This window comes from Rhinatrema bivittatum, chromosome 5 (genome assembly GCF_901001135.1).
Source record: "Rhinatrema bivittatum chromosome 5, aRhiBiv1.1, whole genome shotgun sequence".
Classification (NCBI taxonomy): domain Eukaryota; kingdom Metazoa; phylum Chordata; class Amphibia; order Gymnophiona; family Rhinatrematidae; genus Rhinatrema; species Rhinatrema bivittatum.
This window is the reverse complement of record NC_042619.1, coordinates 191,331,685-191,347,024: the sequence shown is the minus strand read 5'-3', so window position 1 is coordinate 191,347,024 and position 15,340 is coordinate 191,331,685.

The window sequence follows — 15,340 nt, the reverse complement described above, 5'->3', positions numbered from 1 at the left end:
TACAATGAATTGGGACTGTTTCTTGTTACAACCCTATGTTAGAATTAAGGAGCATTTTAATATTTCACAAGGGACAGGGTGCATCTGTTATGATCCAGCTGTGTAAGTCTTGGTCTAATAGAGTGGAAATATATTGTGTCTGCTCAGTTTCCTCCGCTGCCTTTCTCATTGTTAATCTTCCGTCAATCACATTCTGTTCACTGAGTGGTCAGAGTAGTTTTCCCTCCCAATTCAAAGCTGAGGTTATTCTTTTTTTTTTTTTTTCCCAGGCCTTTGTAATTGTGAAGCAAAGCTCTTCTAATCCATCTCTTCTGAAAATGTGAAAAAAAAAAAAAAACCAAAACAAAACCCAAACGTTGGACTCTGTACACCATAGAGAGATGAGGTAAAACAACATGGAAAGAAAAGATTGTGATTTAAGCAGTTTTGCATATTTATTGCGAAAAGAATCATTATTTAAATAGTCTGAACTATGGGAATAAGGTGAAAGGTTCACAAATATCCAAGTTGGCCTATGAAGTAAAGATTACTCTTCAAAAATGTCTCATATATTTATTTTCATTTTAGATAAAACCTGCCCCCCAACTGCCACACAAAGAGTTAGCTCAGAGCTGGAACTAAGGGCTGGGGGGGAGGGTTGCGAAAAGAAAGACCCACAGAGCCAAAAAGAAAATAGCTGCCTCCCCATTTCCCAATCCAGCCCATATGGGCCCCTGGTTCTCCAATCTCCTACCCCCATCAGTGCAAGGAGTAGAGGTAGAGGAGAACAGAAGCAGAAAGGGCACCAATGTCCCCTATCACTTAGGTACAAAATGTGTCTGCAAACAGCTGACTCCATGGTGTTTGACACTGTGCATTATAGTAAAAGATCCCAAGACATATGGAAGGTGCCCCAGCATGGATGTGCAGGTGCCGGCAATAACCAGGAGACTGCTGCATCCATGGGGGCACTGCCACCACTGTGCTGGGCTTACTGGATGTGTGCAGAGGAGGGATTCCTTCTCCTACAGCCCTCCAGTGGTGGCTGGCTGTAATGGTGCCGACCGGTGCCATGTGTGGGGCTCCTCTTATCAGGCTGGGGCTCTGCTGGTGATGTTGCTCCCCCCCCAGTTGGTCCAACGTTGGGTGCGGGGATGTCATCAGAATGTGCCTCGATACTGGGCCACACAATTGGCCAGGGGAGCGATGCGATGATGTCAGCCAAGGGAAAAGGACCAGCAGGAAACTTAAAAATCACCAGCTCCCCTTTGTTTGGCCTCTTCCTCCTGGTCATGGCTCATTGAAATTTGCTCTTCTTCCTGGCCCCAGCACGGCATGATTGGTATTCAGGTTCAGTACAGGGGTTGAGTGGAGGACCGGATGGGGGAAGGTTGCGAATGCATGGCCGGAGAGTTTGCAGCCATTTGGGGTAGAATGTGTGGTCTCTTTTGTTCTGGGGGGGGGGGGGGGGGGAGTGCCAATGGGACAGGGATATTGCAGCCTGCTGGCCACTGTGTTCGGCTCCTGTGCTCCAGTGGCGGTGATGTGCCTCACGGGAGAGCAATTCAAATAGGAAGGGAAGAGGACATCAGCATACCCATGGACTCCAGCAGCTGGGATAGTGGTGGAGGAAATTCAGGGTCCTCTCTGCGATCTTTTGCACATGGGAGGTTGCTCTTGCAGGGCTCTTGGTGGGATGAACTTTGGTCGTTCTCTCAACGCATGGATGGAGGCCTCTTTATGGCCGGTAGTTGCAATATCAGAGAGGGCCGTGCAGTAGCCACATGGTAGACACTCATCTGGCAAGTCTGACTGGGCTGACATCCCATGCTGGAAGCCAAGCAAGGCAGGTAGCAATTTCTAAGGGAGGGGGGGGGGGAGTTGCTTAGTCATGGCTAAGGTCTAGGTACATTCCGGAAGTAATTTGCATCTGTTTTTTCTTCTGGCTGCCCCAACCCCCCACATCTCCTCGCATCTGGGCCAGCCCAATCAGGTACCTACAATGTAATAGTGAACAGGCTTTGGATCAGCATGCAGAGCCCTGTGGCCTGGAACAGTAGCAGTCTGGGCAGCCAACTTATTTTACTCTCTACCCCTCCTCTCTCCACAGCTGCCTGTTGGGGCCAGTGCTCTTTGTTGCTATACTTGTGCAAGGCTGCCAATAAAGATCATTAAAAAAAAATTCTGTCCAGTTTGGCTTGGTGCAGTGTTAGTTCCTGTTTTCCCCTTGATGGCAGCCGCCTCTTCTCAAAGGGATCCAGGTCCACATGTTTGATAATGTTTTCTAGCCAGCTTCTAGGGATGTGCAGAGGGACTGCATACATTACATTCGGTATTTGTATTCGTGGGGGGACAGATATGTTGCATTCAGCAAGGAGGGGCCCCGATCCGTTCATGCATTCCATTCTTATTCATTTCACGGCTAAAATTTAATTAACTACAACCCCCCCCCCCCCCCAAGACTTACTAAAACTCTCTGGTGGTCCAGCAGCCATCTACTGCACTCACGCCATCGGCTGCCGGTATTCAAAATGGCGCCAATAGCCTTTGACCTTACTGTGTCACAGGTGCTACCAGTGCCATTGGTCAGCCCCTGTCACATGGTAGGAGCAATGGACGGCCGGCGCCATCTTGTGCTCCTACCATGTGACAGGGGCCAACCAATGGCACCAGTAGCCCTTGTGACATAGTAAGGGCAAAGGCTATCAGCGCCATTTTGAATACCAGCAGCCAATGGCAGGAGTGCAGTAGATGGTCCCGGACCCCCGCTGGACCACCAGGAAGTTTTGGCAAGTCTTGGGAAGGGTCAGGAGGATGGGAGTTTTGTTTAAATTCGCTCCTTTAGATGGCTGAATAATTCGGTGAAGATTTGTTGTATTCGTGGGAATTGTGATACGTTTCGCTTCCCCATGAATACAATGAATATGGCCCTATATGTTGCGGATTGCCAATATGTTGCAAACGAATGCACACCCCTACCAGCTTCCCCTGTTGCAGCACCACTAGGCAGACGCGGGTCCAGTCAACGGCTTGCACTGCCTCACCATCGGTGGGTGCTTTCTCTCCTTTCCCCTTGTGATAGTGTTTTGCTAACTTTGAGGACTCTCCTCACACTGGGGCACAGGTGTTGCGGGGACCTGTGGGTGCGCCCTAGGCATGTCCTTGCTCGAGTGTGAAAGGAAAGAAGAGAAGGCTGGGAGGCGCTTTGTGCAGCCTTTCAATGGCAGGGATGACAGAAATATCGGTTACAGTGGTTTTGTTGTGGGTATGGAGGGTCAGTCTCCCACGTTTGTTCCTGTTTTCAGCGCAACCCAGCAATTTCCTGCCATATGCATTTGCATGCTTTTCGAATGTGCACTGCTATCATGGGCACATGCCAGATTGTTGGGCTGTGCTGCTGTCGTGGTACCATGGAGGTGGCTTGGGCCATGTCCCCTGCCCCCCTTTCCCAATGTAGAAATGGTGGTGGGCCCCCCTAGCGCTATGTGCACCAGCTGATCACAGTGACTGCATTGCTCCATGCCTGCCTGGTTGCAAAGTTTAATTTGAATCAGTCCATTTCCTTGTTGTCCCTAGATAAGGTCAGGGACATGAAGGAGTATCAGCTCCTGCATCCCTTAGATGTTGAGAGGCTTATCGTGAGGTACTTGGAGGTTTCTGAACCTTTCCACAAGATGGATCACCTGTTTGTTTTTTTAAGGTGGAAGGAAGCCGGGTGAACCAGCTTAGCTGGCTACAATAGCCCGCTAGATTAAGGGGGGTGGTCCTGGCTGTGTAGGTGGATTCTCCAGCAGGCTGGAGTCACTGCAAATGTTTATATTTGGCAATGTCTGTTCGCTCTGTCTACATCAGTGGGCAGGGTGGTGGGATCCACATGAAATGGGCTGAACCTGAGTCCATCCTTTCATGTTGAGCATTCAGTGCCTGCACCAGCAAGGCTTCTAACGCAAGGGTAGGAATACGGCCTTCTCCTGGACGTGGTCAGCATTCAGCACAGGAACCAGGGAGAGCACAGCAGAAGAGATCATTAACTGGGTGCATGCATTTGCTCAAATTGCTTCGGTGGCTGGGTAGGCAGAGCCCGCCATGGTGCAGTTCCTGTTCACATGCTTGGACACTATCTTGGGCACTTATGAGGTGAAAAAATTGTCTGTAAGTCCGCTGTGTCTTGGGGGAAGACAGGATGTCAGCCTCTGGCTCACAGGAATGATGGCACAGGCATTGGATTCCAAGGTGAGCTTATGGTCCATTAGCGACGAGCAGGCATGAGGCGGGCAAGCCAAGCACATGCAAGTCCTAGCAGCTTTTGTTGGAGAAACAACTGGGAGCCTGTGCCACTGTCAACTGAAGATATAGGCACATTCACAGTTGGTGCCCAGCACCTCTCCCAGAAAACAAATGCTAATGAAAGGAGAAGCAAATGATGCGGCCAGGTGGTAGTCCTGATACAGGTGAAGTGGTAGGCAATGCTTCTTGGTCGGCACGTTATATTAGTAGGGTGGGAACAAATGATCTGCTGTACGGTTTCCAAGACGGTCTCTCTTATCCCCCACACAGGTCAGCTACAATCCTTTAAGGTGGTCAATGCCCCTTTGGCATGCATTATAGCCAGTATTGTCAGGGAGAAACTCTGGAGGGAGGTTCAGCTTGGTCGGATTGCTGGCCACCCATCGCTGAGCCCCCATTAGATCATCTGGTGCTGTCTCTGCTGGTAATCATCCTGTGCAGTTTTCTACTACTGTCTGCATTTTGAGGGGTCTTTCTGTAGTGACAGATGTCAGCAAATGTGTTGCAGATTTTGTTTACCTGTTTGGAAACATTCGGTGCCTTCCTGCATGGGGAAACTGCAGAGGCATCTAGGCTGGCATCGCCGGTTCTCCATCTGGATTATTTCTTGTTAGAGGAAAAGAAGTGCACTGGAATGGGTCAAGTTGTTTGACATGCTTCAGGAGCTGTTGGCATCCATTTGGCAGAGGAGAAATCTCAAGGCCCGGCAATGGTACTTACTTTCATAGGGATTGAGCTTGATTCCACCATGGAGGCTCTGATTCGTAACCACCGCTGCTTGCGGATAAGCAGGCCAATAAGAGAAGACCTAGTTCTATGGTCTAAGTCCCTACCCTAGACCGTTTAGCAGCAAGGGCATCCAAGTATATTCTGATTTGTCAGGAGGCATTGGTTTTGGTGTTATGTGAAAGGAGCTTGGTGTGCAGTGCACTGGCCAGACCATTGGACAGCAAGTTGCACAACCAGCAAAATTACATTTACTGAGCTGTCTTCATATTGCAGTCACCATGAACATCTGGGGTCAAGCACTTGGTTGTCAATAGGTAGTGTTGTGGGTGGTGTTACAATGCAGTGGTGATCCGGTCAGCCAATGAGCAGACTTCTGGTTACCTCCTGATGTAGGAGTTGCAGTGGAAGTTCTCATTGTGCTGCTTGAGCAAAAACATGAGCGAAGCATGTTCTTGAACATTGCGGTGAGATGGAAGATTCTCTCTCTCACTGCAAATAGTCACTGTTAGTATGGGTGGCACCAGAAGTGGAGCTGATCAGCGGAGAGGTACCCAGGATGGCCATGGTCATTCAGAAGTAGACGGTGACGAGATGCTGCAAAGAGCACCCACTCTATCCATATGGAGCGACTACATTTGCAGCTACAACAAGATTGGCATGTTCATCATTGAGAACAGCTGGTCTGGTGTCCAGGTTCCAAAGGATCTCTTGATTAGCTGCATGATACATGCTAAACATTAGGGACCTTCCAGGAACATGGTACATTTGCATCTAGCTGCTCTGGCATTCTTCTTGAAGCTGTAAACAGGGCATGCAGAACAGTATGTCATGGTCAAAAGGAAATGTTGTGGGGCCAGGCCAGTGAGCCCTTGTTGTGGCACAACACACAGAGACCACTGACTCATGACCTCTGGTTACCACCTTGGCTTGTCCTCTTGACACGCCATGCAGAGACCCATGACCTCTTGTTACTGCTTCAGAGCATTCTGCCTGTGGTAGCAGTGGGCAAGTTCGAGACTACACTCTTGCTTTTGTGCTTGCTGTGGGAGAACATCAGCATCTCGAGTGGCATGCTGTGCCTAAGATTGAGATAGTTCAGGACTGATCGAGAGTCATGAGGTCTGGTCATCTATTGGACAATGTTGAGGGTCCTTGGTGCTACCTCTCAGTGACTGGGTCATGGGCACCAAGGTCAGACCAGGGTTTGGGCCTTGATGGATCAATGGCTGGACAGGTCTGTGAGGGGTTCTGGAGGGGCCTGATATGTGGTGGTCTGCCAGGATACCCCTGGTGAAGGTGATCACGATGCCTGTAGGGGGGCTCATGGGGAGTGAAGCCCTCAATCCCAGTTGGGTGAAGAGAATCTGAGCGCGGTCACGACGCTTGTAGAGGAGCTCGCGGGGAGTAGGACCCTCAATTCTACTTGGGCAGAGAGAAGCTTGACAATTTCCGCTTGGGTGTAGAGAAGCTTGGAATTCCTGTTTGGGTGGAGAGAAGCTGTGAAGTCCTACTGGGGCGGGGAGAAACTGAGATATCAATTGATGAATGTTGGCCTGGGAATTCAGCTTTGATGGATCAATGACCAGGCATATTTGAGAAGGACTCCAGTGGGGCCTGCTATGTGGTGACCTGCCTGGGACCACTCCACTTATAGCAGTCATGACCCCTGTCTGGAGGCTCTCAGGGAGCAAGACCCCCTCAGTTTTGCTTGGTCTCTTTAGGTATACACTTTGGAGGCAATGATTTAGAAGTGGTGTTGGCCCTGTGCTGCTTAACGCAATCAGGGTTGACTTGAGCCGCATTGTCTCAGTATGACAATCTTCAAAATCTGCTGTTCCAAAATTATACCCTGGCAGAAAGTGTTGGGCATTGGATGGTGGGGAAGATATTGTGCCAATTCAATCGGCATACAGCCAAGGCCATTCAATGCATGGACGGAAATCATCTGAGGCATGTGTGGGTGGATACGCATTGTGCAAATTATATGCTCTGGATGGAGTGCATTTGGCAAACATGGAAAATGATTGGTTTCTGCAGGTTTTGCAGTGGGTTTTCACTGGTTTGCTGCAGGAGCCATAGCCATTTGGTATGGGGGAACTCGTCCCAAGTGGGCAGAAGGGTATTTCCTGGCCCATGAATGACAGGATCCCTGTGGCAGCGGTGACCAAGTCCTGGAAAGACTATTGTAATGCTTGGGGCTGTAAACAAATCAGGGAGGTGCTGGTAAGGAAGAAGGGTGTTGGGGCCACCACTCGGTGATTGGCCATTGATGACAAATATCAAGCCTGGGGATTGGGCCTTGATGATTTGATGGCCAGGCACTTTTGCAAGGGGATCTGCAGCCAATTGGGGGACTCGCAGGGAGCATGACCACCTCCTCCCATTTCTGCTTGGGTGGAAGGAAATGTAGATATCGGCACCTGCCCTGTGGTTGAGATTATGCTGTGGTGGCAAGACTCAGTGCATAAATTAGACTCCCCTGTTATGGTATTCTAATAAACAGCTGCGGCCATTTGAATCCCAGTTATGACTTAGGTCTTCATTGTGTCTGTGTAATGTTGGGTGTCTGGCCCAAATGGGCAGGGGTGGGATAGAACCACAGGTGTGCAGGCTACCAGATTAATGTACTACCATCCTGAATTGTGTGCTGCTACTAGAGTTGCAGTGAGCTTGCAACTGCACAGCTGTGATGATGAAAGAAGACTTGAGGCTGGCTCAAGTAGGAAGGTGTGAAGATCCAGGACTGAGAGAAAGACTAGAGGAGATCAGGTATGTTAGACTCTGAAACTCATGCTGCTGGGTTTAATAAAGGTAGATGATGAGAGTGCCAGGTGGAAGGGGGAAGAGAAAGGGGGAAGATGCTGGACTCAGAAAATAAGAAAGAGAAATAGGTAGGTACCAGGGAGGAGGGTAGATGAAAAGAAGGAGGAAGGTGGATACTGGTTGTGAGGGAATATAGTCATAGAGAGATGCATGCCTGGAAACTCTGTAGGTTTGACATGGAATCTCTGAGTTTGGAGGCCCAACTTTGGGTCTCTGGCAGTACACCTATGATATCTGAGTCTTAAAAACTACCTCTCAGCTAAGCACTGGGAAGGAATAGAATGGAAACCAAGGCAGGAGCCAGATAGTAGCTCTGTGCTTGCTGCTGGTACTAAATTCCTGCCTCTAATAGGTTTATTCTGCTGGACAGACCCAATCAGCAGTGAGAGGCAGGGACACATTTTCTCCTGTTCCTGTGTGGACCCAGGGTGGGAGTGGGAAGAAAGGAGAGAAGGAAAGAATAGTATGTATGTATGAGGGGAGAGTAGTGAGAAGAGAGTGTAAGAGTTTGTGTATCTATGTGTGTGTCTTGTGGGATGTTAGAGAAGATATCAAGAGTGTGTAGGGGAAGCCAGTGTAGACAGCAAGAGTGTGTGATGGACAGCGAGAGGAGATGGCAAGAGAATGTTGAGGCAGTAAGAGGAGAGAGCAAAACTGTGCCTGCGAGCAGTGAGAAGAGAGGAGTGTGTGGGGAAGGCAGTGAGCAGAGAATGTGTGTATAAGAAAGTGAGAGGAGATAAAAAATGGGGGATAGTGAGCAGGGGAACAAAAATGGAGGAGCAAGAAGGGGCAACAAGAGGGGAGATAGCAAGAGTTGGGAGAGAGAGGTGAGGGTATGAAGAAAAACAAGAGAATGTGTTGGGAGGGGGAAAGTCAAAGAGTGATCCAGAATGAGAGGAGAGAGAGTGTCGGGGGAGAGATGAAGTAGAGGGAAGGAGGAAGAGTGAGGAGGAGTAAAAGGATAGAGGAAGTGTTGGAGAGAGAGGGTAAGCAAAATGGGGGGAGTAGGATAGCAAGGAAGGAGAAAAGATTGAGAAGGGAAAGATGGGCAAGGGGTGGAAGAGCAAAGCTAGAGGATCAGGGAATGGGAGGAAGAGGAAGAGAAAGGGTGAAGGGAGAGAGAGAGAGGGCCAGTGATGGCAGGAGATGAAGAAAAGGAACTTGGTTTGGGGAGAGGGGGAGAAAGGAATCTAAGGAAATACTGTGAGAAGAAAGACATGAGGAATGGAGGAGACAGCATAGGAGAAAATGTAGGAGGAACACTAAAAGCAGAGCAGATGGGAAGAACAGGAATAGGCCAAAGAAGAAAAAATCAGAAGGGGGCAGAAAAAGAAGGAAGAGAAAATATTAACATATCCACTACCTAATATAAAGGATACAGGAAGGTGGACACCAGAGAGAGACAGAAAAATTGCAAAATTGATTCATGTATTAAACTAGGTGCAGCATTTTTCAGGATGGCACTCTCCAATAATACCGGCCATTATCCTGAATGCTGTGGATCAATTTCTGTTTTTTTGTAATTGAACGTTTATTCCTTACGGGGTTATTATTTTCTTTACAGTTTATTCCACATATTTCATTTTCTTTTTTCAATAGATCAAACCTATCCATATATCTACATTCATACATCTTTATTTCAGATTTTCTCTTAAATTGAGGCCTGCATGTGATAGCCCGTTGTGCTGATTGTGCATTCCAATTCTGCTGTCTATTGTCTTTTTAACCAGTCCTTCTCCCCAAGATCATGCTCTTTATTGTTTTCCAAACCACTTTCATTCTTTTCTTCATCTATTACATGTGTTTTTTTGTTCTGCAGTGGTGCCTTCCAACCATTCCCTCTGCTCCATCTCCCCTCTCCCCTTGCCCTATTCACAATCAGGGCCCCTCCTGAGACCTCCATTCCCTGCTTGTCCCCACCTTTCCTAGTCTAGCCTGTACCCTTCTGTTTCCTCAATGGCATCAATATTTTCTATAAGTTCATACAATACTGTCAAAAACATTGTCATATTTTGCATGGTTTTGATTACATAGCTTCACTTTTGCCCTCACCCGCTACTGTGTTGCTTCATTTTCCCTGCCCTTTACCATGTCATGTTCCAACTGGGAGCCCTCACCATCACATGTCTGTGTGCATCTTGACTTCTCACGCTCACTCTGATGCTGGGTACTTCCTTGTATGTCTTCTTCTGTCCTTTCCAATGTTGGCTGCGGTCTCCCTCTCTGGATCCTTCTGGGGGATCAACTCCCAATGTCATGGGTGGCAGTAAAGTTGGTACACTCTGGGTAGCGGCAAAGAGGCCTTGCAGCTGTTCTTTTCCACGAACAACTGCTGAGACTCCCCACAGTTTTATTAAGCCCTTAAGTTTCTTGTGCTTGCCAGAAAACTGTCTATGTTGGTAATTGCCACCCACAATATCTGCACCTACTCACTGTTCCTTGTCGCTGTTGACTCTGCCACTATGTTCTTATCCTTTCTGCTCCTGTCTTTATTTGTTTCAGTCTTGCTCTTCATGTTATTATCGCCCTTCTTAGTGTTGTCTCCTTCTTACTTATACTCATTGTTGCCTTCCTTACCAGGAGATCTCTGCTACTTTGCTTGTGTCTTTGTTGGTGCAGGGGCTGCTGAAACATTTTCTTCTAGCACTGGCTGGAGACCGACACCATGCTAATTATTCTTATCACGTCTCTATGCATGGTGTCTGTGGCTATAATAAACATTTAGTTCTTGTAGGTTACTGGGCCCATGAATAGCCCAATGGGATCCATGGCTGTGACAGAGTTGGCAGGGCATAACCTCATTCCTGTGATTGCATTCACCATGGTGGTGTCTGCACCTATGATGGCATTGCTCTTTGCTGTCATAGCTGCCAGGGGATTCCCAATGGCCATGGGGACTAGTGTGGCTGTGTTGGCTGGTGTACTTCCTGGCTGAAAAGTGGGTTCTGGTACTGGCATAGAATCCTCAAATTGCATCACCTCTCTGTTTATGTCCAATATCACTGTGGCAGCTGGAGAGACTGCAGGGGCTGCATTCGGTCGCCATTTTGCTTACTGGCAGCCGACGACCCGAGTGAAGGAGATCGCTCCTGGACCCCCGCTGGACCCCCAGGGACTTTTGGCAAGTCTTGGGGGACCCTCCTGACCCCCACAAGACTTGCCAAAAGTCCAGCGGGGGTCCGGGAGCGACCTCCTGCACTCCGGCTGTCGGATGCCAGTACTCAAAATGGCGCCGATCGCCTTTGCACTCACTATGTCACAGGGGCCGACCGTCGGTCCCTGTGACATTGTGAGGGCAAAGGCAATTGGCGCCATTTTGAAACCAGTCCAGCACCGAGGGTATGAGTGCAGGGGATGGATCCCGGACCCCCCGCTAGACCACCAGGTACATGTAAAAGGTTTTGGGGGATGGGGGAAGCAAAGGGGTCATTTGTAAAGGGTCGGGGTGGGGTTTTTTTTATCGGACCATCGGCACCATTTTTATTAATGGCAGCCGACGTCCCAAGAGCGGGAGATCGCTCCCGGGACTCCCAGTAGATCACCAGGTATTTCTAAAAGGTTTTGGGGGGTTCGGGAGGGTGGGGGAAGGTAAGGGATTAGTTTTAAAGGGTCGGGGTGGGTTTAGGAGGAATTTTGGTGTGCCGGTTTTCCTGCCCTCCCCCAAATAACTCCCATTAGTGGACACTAACCCCATTAATGATTTTTCAAGATAAATCGGGGGAATTTCTATTGTTTCGCGCACTCTAACGATTTTTGACGATTTAAAAAATATCAGACAATTTTTTTAAATCGTCAAAAAACAATTCACATCCCTGTTATACAGTTCATCAAGCTAGGTTGAGATAACATAGTACCAAATTTTATGCGCATGGGGGAATAAAAATTTGGCCTTTAGATTATTGCTTGCACTTACCCCACTAGCCAGTGAACAGCATTTATAACTGATTAAAAAACAATGCCATGAAATATGAAATAAATTGGTTTCTATTCAGTCAATGAAAATATATGAACAACATTTTTCTGTAGCGTTTACTGTTATGTTTCACGGCCCCATGAGCCACGGCCCCATGAGCCACGACACTCACCTCCGACATCTCATGGCACAAGCAGGCCCCAGCTCAGACTCTCTTTCCAATGCCACTCCTCCTTGATCTGCTCTGGCCCCCGCCAGCAGTCTCCATAGGTGCACACGTGTTGCTTCTTAAAAGGCTAGAACAGGAAACTGGGCTTTGATGCCTGCTGATAACATCAACTTCTCCAGGTAGAAAAGGCGACCGCAGACTCCCAGCAGACACCTAAGCAATGGGTCATCTGCATTTTGGGCCAGATTTTCGAACTTACGCGCGGGCGTAGATTTGTGCGTGCAACGCAGCGCATGTTATAAAATCCGGGGTCAACATGCACAAGGGGGTGCACACTTGTGCACCTTGCATGCACCGAGCCCTAGGGGAGCCCCAATGGCTTTCCCCATTCCCGCCGAGGCCGCATCGAAATTGGCCTCGGAAGGAACTTTCCTTTAACCCCCCCACCTTCCCCTCCCTTCCTTTACTTTCCTTTCACCCCCCCCACCTTCCCCTCCCTTCTCCTATCTAACCTGCCCCCCCAGCCCTACCTAAATCCCCCCATCTTCATTATTTAAGTTGCACCTGCCTCTGGTCAGGCGTAGGTTGCGTGCACCGGCCAAGTGCCAGCGCGCGATCCCTCGGCCTCGCGGGCTTTTGGAGGCCTCTTGCCACACCCCTTCCCCACTCCACACCACCCCGCCCCGCCCCTTTATTCAAGCCCTGGGACATATGCGTGTCCCGGGGCTTGCGCGCATCACCTAGCCTATGCAAAATAGGCTCGGCGCGTGCAGGAGGGGTTTAAAAGGTTTACGCGCATAACCCTTTTAAAATCCACCCCTTTGTGTGCAGTGTGAGTTGCTGCTTCCTGACTCCTGTGTTCCTGATCCTGTGCCTGCCTCTTCTGCCCAGCCCAGCCTCTCTGCCTGCCCTGCTGTAACACTCCTATTTCCTGTGTCCTAAGCCTGCCCTCAGACTGACTTCTGAACCTAGCCCAGACTGACCACTCTTCTTTGCTGCCTGCCCTTGACACTTGCCTAGATACTGAGCACTCTTGCCTCCTACCTGCCATTAACCCTTGCCTGGACATTGACTTTTCTAGCTTGCCGCCTGCCTCTGATCCTAGCCTGGCCCTGGACCTTCACTTCTGCCACTACCATAGACATTCCCACCTAAGACCTGCTGGCCCCAGAACCCTAGAACTCCACCCAAAGGGAAAGGGGGTGGTATAGTTGAAACTCCTGAACCATCTCTTCCTTGTGTAGCTCTGCCAGCTGTCAGTGAGGGCCTACAGGGCCATCCCCATAGGCTGAGTCAAGCTCACCACAGCAACAAGGGACCATAAATCCTGCAACTAAAATAGTTGATCTTAACCAACAAATGAATCTAATTTTAAAAAAAGGTCAAACCACTTTCTTATGTGGATAGAATAATTATTCAGTTTTATCTAGGCAATTAAATGTGCATTATTATGAGATGTGCTCAGTTCTTTTACTCATAATACATTTCATGGGCATTACCTTTTATCTACCATAAATTCATTGGCATGGACTACCTTCATAATTTGCAGCCAGTTTCATTATCTACAATTGCCTTTGAAGTACAGTAAAATCCTGAGCCTATTGCAATGAAACTTCATGGAACTATCTAATGCTGATCTGTAATAAACCTTCCTTTCACTGAAATTTTCTTTAAATTTCTCTAATAAAGTCTTTGGAGATCATTCTAAGGAATAGAAACGATATAATTGAAGCCAAATACTACTCAGTAAATCTTTGCTTCTTCAGTATTCTATTTTAAATCTGGCTCTTATTAGCAGCTTTACCCTACTTAAAGAATGATTTATTCTTCTGCAGGGCTAGAGCTCCCCACAGTGGTTAATTGTTCAGAAACAACTTGAAGCTGTTCATTAACAATTTGCAACTACAGATTTAACATGTCCAAGTAACTTTTTCATTCACTATTATATCTTTAATGATTACCATGTTTTAAGGGAGCCGTTTTCAAATTGTCTTTGATGTAATTTTAATCCATGGTCTAGTGCCTAACTTCCAAAGTGAAATTGCATGTGTACTTTCCATTTTAAAAAAAATGGCACATGTACAAATACCCACAGAATTTTGCAAGTGTGTTTTGTATGGATTAAAATGTATATGGAAAATAACATAGATATCTGAAATAAATTCAGCATGCATTATTTTCTGATCCTGCCCAAAACACAGCCCCTTGGAGCTTCTCTCCTCAATTTAGATAAAACTATGCTTGCTTTGAAATCCACACATACTTTTAGATGGATTAAATGAAATAAATGTTTAGATAGCCAATTTACCTGGGTAAATGGCTTTTACAATTATCCTCCCTGGGTTCAATTCATCCCAAATAGGACATAGAAAAATGAAGTCAAAAGATATTTGCTGATTTTAACAAATAAAAACAATAATTTTCTATATTAAACATATGCTGTTCAGAGGCCCTATGTAGATTCCTAAAACCCAAATATTTTGGTTATAAGGCTGGCCTCTGATTTGACACATATAATAGTATTATATATTCCTAGATTCTCTTTCAGTTTAAGCTCAAGGCAGTTTACAACATATTTTCAGGTCTGATATGTCCCTGCCTCAAACAGCTTACTGTTGAACTCTTGGACCCTTAGATAGAGGTGGAGTTGGCACAACCTGCAGGGAGGAGCCTTGTACATCACCACCCTCAACAGGCAAAGTCGGATGAGGCAGAGGTCCAACTGGAGCTTCGCTATTACAGCCCACATTCCCCTCGTGTTGAGCTTTTGGGTGCCAGGGCTGGCAGGTCTTGGGTGGAGGCCTCTGCTGATGGTCAGAAGGTCTGTTGAGGTCGCTGGGCCAGATTATATGTAGTAAGGGTGAATTTGAAGCAGACTAGTGGCAGGCAGTATTCAGGAGTGTCCAAGAGGGAGGCAGTGGTCAATGGCAGGCAGTGTTCAGGAAAGTCCAAGAAGCAGGCAGTGGTCAGTGGCAGATGGCATGCAGGAAGGTCCAGGAGACAGCTGAGGTCAATACCGGGTATCCATCCAAAGGGAAAGGCAGGAAAGATAGGCAGGGCAGGAAGGCAAAGAGCAGAAAAGGCAGGCAAGGAAACATGGAGAAATGAAAAACTGAAGAACTGGAATGAAGACAAGTAACTGGAACTGAAGAAAAGACAAGGACCACTGGAACTGAAGATTCGGAATGCAGGAACTTAAGAATGAGGACAATGAACGCTAAGGCAACGTGCACTACAAGGACATAGGGACTCCTGTTGCTGCGGCATTGAAGTAGAGCTAGCAAGGGCCTTTTATAGTCCAGTAAGTTTGACATCATCCAGGGTGCCACAGAGGTTTTCCTGCCATGTGCCCTTTAAATTAAGCAGTGTTTCACGCATGCCCAAGAAGGAACAGTGCAGGAGCAGCGGTGTTTGCCATGCATCGGCAGCATCCAGCTGTG